We start from the raw sequence: 8,790 nt of genomic DNA on the forward strand, positions 1-8,790 counted from the left end.
ATATAGGCCACATGACAACACAAAAGCATCCAAATAAGCTAACATGTTGACATCTTCAATGCCTATAAAATCATCAGCAACTTTCCATTTGTTGTTGCTTATATGAAGACCAAATTTACATGTCCCTTGCATAAACTTATGGCAAGAATATCATGATCACAAGTATTAATTTCTATAATTATGACTTAAACTCACTCTAAAACATAATCTAATAAACGTAGCACTGACATATATACATACCTGGCCAAAATATACCCAGAGCCTAACTACAGTGTTGGCCAATTAAACGAGGAAATATAACTTATTTCACTTAAAATATAGTCTGTGGTACTTTACCCAAATATGACTCGAAGGAAACTGCACAAATCTGAGTGGCGATGTGGGCTTGTTGGTTGTTTATGTTGAAATGAGCGAGCTGTAGCGCGAACAGGGAACAAAGATATGAGAAGGCACAATGAAGTGCTACGTGTGTGTATTCTTTGTGCCTTCTCGTGTATTTTTCCCTGTGCGTGCTACAATTTGCTCGTTGCACAAATCTGTTACCAAGCTTCTTATCGTCATTTATTTCATCTTTAAGGGCCTCTGTCAGGGCATTACGTTAGGGGTGGCATATTCATGCAGTCGTCTCTAGCATTCACTCAAACCATTACCAAATGTTCACACCCTAAATGTATAATTGCTTTTAATGATGAACAAGTCTGCAATTCTATTGTCTGCGAGCATCGACAATACATATCCTGACCTCTGCAGTGACTGATCCGCTACAAATCATCTTTGAGGTTCTTAAGCTGCGTGATTTTGTACTTTTATGTTTAGTAATGCACTACGTGAGACCATGAGTATACTTTATATGGCTTCGTTTTCAAATTTAAGTAACTTCAGGGTGATGAACACACACACACTTATGGAAACATGAAAATGAGAACCAGAGGGGGTTTGAATTTACCATGTTTTTTCCATTTCCTGTGGATAGCCAGGAGGTGCTCCAGCAATGACAGTCCCCTGTCTGCACCGCCCCATGGAGGCCAGCTGCCACTGAGAAAACACGGATTATTATTATTATCAGATATTAGCTAGCAGCATCACATACGCAAGCCGACTTGTGTAGAACAGTGCAAGACAGTTGAAGTGACATGTACATTAGGTGAATATTCATTTAGGACACATGTAACTGCAGTCATCCGTGTTGCTGACTGCATGTCTCTGCAGAGTAATGCAAATAGGCGTGCAGCTTACATGATATATGAAGCTCAAGTGCACTGTGTAGGTTATCAAGTTAGGTGTTGTTCTCTAGAGGTCTTTGTAATCAGTACACGTGATGTCATATGCACTGAAATGTGATGGTAAAGAACCGAGTGCTCCCAGTCATTCCATGAACTCAATACTATTGCTGCAGCTACGTGATAGCAGAAGGCTGTATGCACTAGTTCAAAGAGCTACCTAAAACAGGGTGCATGCCATAATTGATTACATGAATCAGTGGGAAAATGTCACTTGGTGGCTGCCACTAGACATGGGAATGAATAAGTAGCGCTGCAAAGTGCTACTCAATGCTGGTTCCTAATTCCTTACATAACATTCACTATGTCAAAGAACAATGCCACTAAGTCCTGACCTGTCTGCCATGCAGATAAAGGTTACGCATTGCTGAAGTTGTGCTTGCAGGATGTGAAAAAAAGCTGTCCAAAAGAGAATTTAGCACATGGACAAGAATGTCAAAATGAAATCTAACCTCACTAAAGTTGTGGTATAGTGGCGACATTTCACACAATATTTCAATAGAACCATGAAAATTTCTGTTAAATTGAAAGCTTGCCTATATTGTTGTGTTGTACCCATGTATTAGTGCTATGACAAATGAAGGATCTAAGTTGACAGATGAAGCGACAAACTTAAAATGTCCACGTGCATACATGCTAAAAGGCAGTTTCCCTGTTTCATTACATTTTCCAAACTCTTGCAGAGCTGTTGTATACTCTACGAGTACAAAGCATGGCTCGATAATAGAATAAACCGCACAGTATGTGCTGCCACGCTAACAAATTGGTAAAAGAAAAACAAGGAAAGCTTCTGCTGTCATGATTTTACCATTAAGTGGGCTCAAATACTACACGAACACATATATCGAGAAAAAAAATTGGTTTCAACAAATGCAAGCAACGTGTGGAGTCAGCCCTATTATAACAGTTACCAACTCATGTGAGTAGAAAAGCAGGTGAGAGCACACTGGCTCAGGCTGAGCCATTTGCCTTTCCTGTAAATAAATCCTCACACTCTGAAGCTCATATTGATACTCCCTTCAGTCACGGTGTACATAATTGTGTGCACAACTTATTTTTGCCATTTCTGTGCAGCTGTGTCAAGGAAATGACCACAAAAACTAATCTTAGGGTAAATTAAACATTATGGTTACCTCAGTACCTTCATTTCACTTCTGAGGGAAATGTATTGCTACCGAAGATAGCTTTGGAGAAGGCACTACAGTGTATGACGGAAGGTGTGATGTGGGACATTTCTGTAGCAATTGCAAAATAATTTTCTTCTTTCTAGTAAAGCTTGTAACCAATAATTAACTTGTGCAGGTAACACACTAGTGATTCAGTAATTTTTTATGAAGAGACCTATCATTACAGCGTGTACAACAATTAGATACTTAATCACTCTGTAATTATGGTGAATCATCATAATATGCAGTCATTCTACCATCTTGACTTGCTCTTAATGGAGTCTGCAGCACCTTGGCATATATTTATGTAAATTTTATACATTTATCGACAGTCAATCATACTTCGTCACTGAAGGGGTTAAGTGTAATCGGGCAATTTTTTCACGCCAGTGTGTGAATCGGGAATGCAGAACTTCAACGAGTTCCACTGAACGCAGTGTAAAGAAGGTAAGAGCAAATCACAACATTAAAAAAACATAATGCCCCCCCCCCATGCCACAAAATTGCTGCAAAACCAGAAAAATGTTGGCTGGTATCAAAGTGGAGCCAATGCACACGAACATGCTTGATAATAATCTACTGGTAAGAGTTCGTGCAATTTCTTAGTCCCTATGATAGATTGATGATGATAAATAATAATTTAGCCTATAAACACATCCATGTAAGTCCCGAACAAGTTGAGATATCCATGAATCTAGCTTCCTGGATCTTGCGTTTTACTCACCTATACCAGAAGGATACGCCACATAAAAGAAAAACCTGCATGCATGCCGGCATCTCTATGATACGAGCACTTGTCAGTTAAATAATAAATCGCACAGCTATAATTTCAGTCAATACAGAAAACAAATCAAGGTGAACACGGTTTCTTCAATAAGTTGTCCCAGACTGACCAAGGTGTTGTGTACTAACAATAAGCATTGGTGCACACGCTTCTTGGACAGCCCTGGGCAGTCAGGGGTGGCCAATCGAAGAGCCTAGTATACATATTGAAAATCAGTCTGCACTCCAGTGAGCTATACATCCAGAGATAAAAAGATCTCCATTTGTGTTCTCCCTATTGACTGCTCCAACTGTCTCTGCAGCTAAATCTTCGTACACCTTGCTGGTTTGGCACATCCCATTTGCTTAGCTCACAGAGGAAAGACACTGCATTAGAACGTTTTCCTTGTCATTTGAACTTTGCCCTAGATCAGTTCATTGCTGCACATCTATGCAGCCGACATCACATGAAAACAATTTAACACTTTATCAGTGACAATCTCTCTCATTTTGGGAATGTTGTAGTAATCTTACAGTTCAATGCAAGCAACGGCGTAAAAGTTCCTTCACTGCTAAGAATGACTGTTGGCAAATTTTATGCATAGCAGTTATATCCACTAGAGAAGAAAAAAAAACTCTTGATGCAAACAGCCGCAGCTATGCTGTGTAAACATTTGTATAGCCTTTCATATGAAAGTACCGCACAGTTGAGGCCACCTAAAAATACCGACAAAGAAGCTGTGCTGGACAGCTCTCTAGCTAGCGGCATCAGCAACAGCAGCAAATAGTAATAACGAAAGTTGATAATTAATAATTGCATTTAGTAATGTCACCAGGGTGATTTGGAGGTCCGCCAGCATGACAAAGCCCACTAATATAAACGAAGTTGGTTAAAATTCGGCTAGACGAATCGCCTAGCAGCCAGCCAGGTACACTCCGTCTCTGCAAAGACTATTACAAGGTGCCGCGCACACCACAGTGAAATAAATGCAAATGATATAGCTACATCTAGCTCCAAAACTACAACGCTGAATTCAAACACATAAAATAATACAAGATATTTCATAGCGTGTAGCATAGCATGACTCGAAACAAGGACGATCAATCGAATAACGCAGACCTTCAATCAAATTAATATGACAGTCAGCCTCTGTGCTAGTAGATCATTCGTACTTGTAATTGGGTTGACAGGGTCCGATGTACATGCGCCACGAACTCCAAGGCAAACATAACAATAATAGGGACTGTAGACGAAACTGAAGGAGCGGATCCGCCCGCTTGTGTTTTAAGCCCAAACCGCATTCACGCGATTTTGTGCGCAACGGCGACGAGCGACGAAACGGGCCGTCGCGCGAACAGATCGCTTGGTCTTTTCGCTCAATCGCTCGGTTCTAGAAATTTACAATACGTCGCTCGTCGCCAGGAAGTGCTATGAGCGACTAGCCAATAGCGCGAAGCCGGAACTGGATATACATCAGTTAAGTACTACCGATTGTCGCACGGAACGAGCAAACGACTAGATTTTGATACGTGCAAGGATAATAACGTAGTGAAATATTTAGAAATATTTATTCTGCTCTTTACACTAAAACCCGTTAAATTAATAAAGCAAGCGTCACGCCAGTTTCGGCGAGTATTTGCTGCCCTCATAAAGGCAACACCGGGGAGACGTCGCTCGTCTCGTCGCTTGCATGCTGTACGATTGTAGGCGACGAACGAACGCGACAGCCATCTCCATCGCGTCGCTTGTCGCGCGCAAGATTGCGTGAATGCGGTTTATACTTTACGCGGTATCGCAACACGCACTGCTTCAAAATTATGCAAATAGCACATAGCAATAGCGGGGTGGGGGGGATTGTACGTACCTTTGTAAAAGTTGCGACTGCAAGTGACAATCGCCAGGCACGCATTCTCTTCAGAAAAGGTCTTCTCGGGCGCCGCCGTCTACGTACGTGGCAGCTCCATCAGCAGTGACGCGGTTTGTGCAGTTTCACGATGAGCACTGGCATATAATCATCACTGCACTGCGACAACGCGCAGCCACGGTATTCAAAAGTTGAACCGTGCGCGCGACACATACAAACAAAGCGATCGACGAGGGCCGCGCCGGTGAAGGCGCCCGCTGCTTCCCTTTACTTACAGTCGCGTTAAACTGCGTTGATGAGGACTCGTTCCGATTGCGTTCACGAATAACACACAAACCGCGGAGAACATTGCGTTCACACGGATGCACGAACGAAAATTACACACGAAAACAGGCCTCGGTATCTGACAGCTGCCGTCCATGTGCTGCCGGCGCAGCAAGCTTACCAGTGTTGCCAAGCGATACATTGCATTGGCCATTCCAGGTTTGGCTTCGGTTTGGATTTCACTGAATGTGTCAAAACTTTAGCTTGGTGGTAATTTTTGGCAGTATTTCATTTAATGGGGCTTGAATAAAGTGTCTAGATTGACTGATGTAGCAAACTTTTTGTTTGTGCTTGTGCAGTAGCTGATATAACGAATAGGAATTCGTGCAGCAGGTTTCCTAACTCATGCTTTAATATTCCCAGGCTGCTTTACATAGGCCGGTATATATGATTGCAAAAGTATATGTTCATGTTCTCTCTCAAAAAGTAGACATATTCATCGGGTGTGGTTGTGAGCCAACGTGCAAAACGATGAGTTGATTGTGTGTGTTTCTGCGATAAAATTCACTTCAACTCGTTACTACCTGCTCGGTGCAAGCACATTCATTTCGATCGAGATGCTTTGCCTATAGCTGCAGTGCAAAGCATCGCATTTGTTACGTGCAGTATAGCTACATCTCGTAAATAAGGCCATGCTGTCCGGCTGGCGCGGTGCTAATAACCCATACTAGACGGCAGTAGCGCACCCAGGATCTCTGCCGGGGGGGGGGGGGTACATTTGTGTGTGTGGGGGGGGGGGGAAGCAAACACTTTACATAATATGTAATTACCTTGCTTTAGCCAGAGGAATCCAACAGCAACTCAAATGCCTCATAACTATAATACAAAACATAATTATAATAATAAATCATAATTATAATAATTATAATTTTAATATATAAGGATGATGACAATGTTTATTTCTTCAGCGTTTTACTCAAAGTAATTTAAGAGTGAATGAGTAAATAGAAGACAGTAGTTGATAGAGTGTTTTTGTTAATCCGGAAAATTCGACCTCAAGCCATCTCCTGAATGGTAATGACAGTGTGCACAGAGCGCTGAAGGTGCACGTTGGACTGGTGGGGCTCGACGCGTGAGTGGAGGGGGAGGGGGGTTACAACTACAATTTAGGTATACTTTTAAATCCTTATATGGCAATATTATGCGTTTACTTGCAGCCATATATGACAGTAGAACGCCTATTTGTACCCTTATATGACGTTATAAAGCCTTACTTGCAGTCATATATGGTAGTATTAGGCCATATCTGGACCATTATATGGCAGTATAAGGTCATATCTGGACCCTTATATGGCAGTGTAAGGCCATATCTGGACCCTTATATGGCAGTATAAGGCCATATATGGACCCTTATATTGCAGTATAAGGCCGTATCTGGACCCTTATATGGCAGTATAAGTCCTTACATGGATCCTTATATGGCAGTATAAGGCCTTATATGGGCACTTATATGTACAAATATGGCCATATATAAAACATATAGGGGCCATATCTGACATTTTCGTAAGGGAATGCATCGAAGGACCATGAGTCCGAGGACGAACGTCCCCGTCTGCAGACGCTCACGCAGGAAAAAATTCAGGAAGAGCTTCTTGCCGCGCCTCCTTCAGTAGGCAACATGCAGCACATCAGCCCGCACCCTCTTCTGAGCCAATTGCAAAACCTTCTAGTAGACTGTAGCCGGACCAAGCCGAGACCACGCCATCTTTCTTTGAATTTTATGTTGTTTCCTGTGAGAGTGCCCCAGAGAACAGTCGAATCTTGATCAACCTAAACAGTAAATAGATCAACTTTATATGTCCCCCTGTCCTTCGCAGTTCGTCTGTGTGCCCTTCAATGCCGCGTAGCGACTGCGCAGACTTTGGTGCTACAATGTCACAAAAAAGGATATCGACATGCCTTAAATCCCGATGTTTCAAGGTCGCTGTGAGGTGTAGAAAAAATGCGTGAGCTCGCCTCGCCGTCGTGCCACTATTCGCGCGTTCGTCGGCGCTGGGGAGGAGGAGATAAATGTCAGTGGTGGTGTGGGAGGGCGTTGACGGAAAGGGCAACGGCGGCGCTGGGGAGGAGGAGGGGAATAACAGCAGCAGCGCAGTAGGGGAGTTGAGGGCAAGCGCGGTGGCAGTGCTGAGGAGAAGGAGAGAAATGTCAGCCGTAGAACGTTCTAGAAACAGCGGCAGCGAGCTCGTGTTCCTTGAATATGTCGTCGCGTGGGCGCAGAGCTTCATTCCACATCGTTATGGGTCCAACTAGGCTTTCGGCTTCACATTCTTAGAAAGTTCTAAGCATCCCCCGTAATTTTTTCCCCTGTGTCCAAGTGTTCGTTTCAAGACAGTGAAGCCAGCAAAGATAAATATGCATAGAAAAACGTACTGCGCTCTTTGATTTACGGGTTTTATTTTGCTTGAAGTCCTCGCGAATTGAGGAATGTATATAAAAAAACAGAAAGACAAGTTTCCGTTCTTCATTTTGAATTTCCCTTCTCTTCTGTCGTGGTAATGGGAGGCCTCTGTGTCTTGTGCTAAACAGCTTCAGTCGTCATCCACCTTCACAGAGTGGAATGACTTATGATTATTTTTTGCTTCACGTGAGTTCTAGCCATATTTACACCAAGAACTTCATACTATGTTGTTGCGCAATCTATATGCGACATATAAATTGTATCGTGCATTTCTACAAAAATGAAGGAACTACCCAGCCCGTACCTCAAATGTGAGACGAGTCTTTGTCAATTAAATATAAACGAAGCGAGGTCCACTCATTCTGTAATTTTCCTCTCGAATTTGCGCTGCGTGAATTGTCAGGGAACTCAAGGATTGTCTGGGAGCAAACAGTGCTCAAACGCAGCAGTAATTTTTTGTTATGTGTTGTTTTATTCCCCGGTTGCTTTCAATATTGATGATAAAGCACAATAAAATATGAAACTGTTCAGCTGTGCACTTTTACTTTTTAATAGCTGAGCGTTGTGCCCGACTTATCCAAAGGAGTAACTCCCCCCGCGCTCTTACAACTCATCAGTTCTTCGGGAGCAGTATGCAGTTTTCAGTTTCACAACTAATAAGGTGGTTCCGCGACCAACCTGCCTAATGAAAAAGATCTCTTGCTGAAGCGTTCATATATAAATAATGACGACTAACATGTAAACTAAGAACTACGCATAGTCAACTTTTATAACTGTACCGCTCATTGTGATCACAGTTACACGTTGACAACATACAGTACAAGCACAGTACCGTTCGTACGCTATAAGTTTTCATTATGACTTCGCACTGTTTTATTTTTAAACAATAAGCATAGGAGGCTCAAACCCCACTGATCAGTTTGTCTGAGTGGCCGTTCTCGAGGAGCGGGCGAAGCCTCGAGCCGCAGCGGCGCAGTGGCGGAGCGTGACGT

General features: G+C 42.8%; 1 long non-coding RNA gene across 1 annotated transcript; it reads right to left on the reverse strand.

Annotated features, from left to right (window-relative positions):
• Positions 1 to 889: 889 nt before the first annotated feature.
• LOC125942803 (uncharacterized) lies at positions 890 to 5,425 on the reverse strand. Its single transcript, XR_007465368.1, has 3 exons — positions 5,349 to 5,425; positions 5,074 to 5,232; positions 890 to 1,035 (listed from the first exon to the last, which is right to left on the reverse strand). It is a non-coding gene; the product is annotated as an uncharacterized LOC125942803 (long non-coding RNA).
• Positions 5,426 to 8,790: the final 3,365 nt, after the last annotated feature.

The sequence above is a fragment of the Dermacentor silvarum genome, chromosome 1 (assembly GCF_013339745.2).
Source record: "Dermacentor silvarum isolate Dsil-2018 chromosome 1, BIME_Dsil_1.4, whole genome shotgun sequence".
NCBI classification, from domain to species: domain Eukaryota; kingdom Metazoa; phylum Arthropoda; class Arachnida; order Ixodida; family Ixodidae; genus Dermacentor; species Dermacentor silvarum.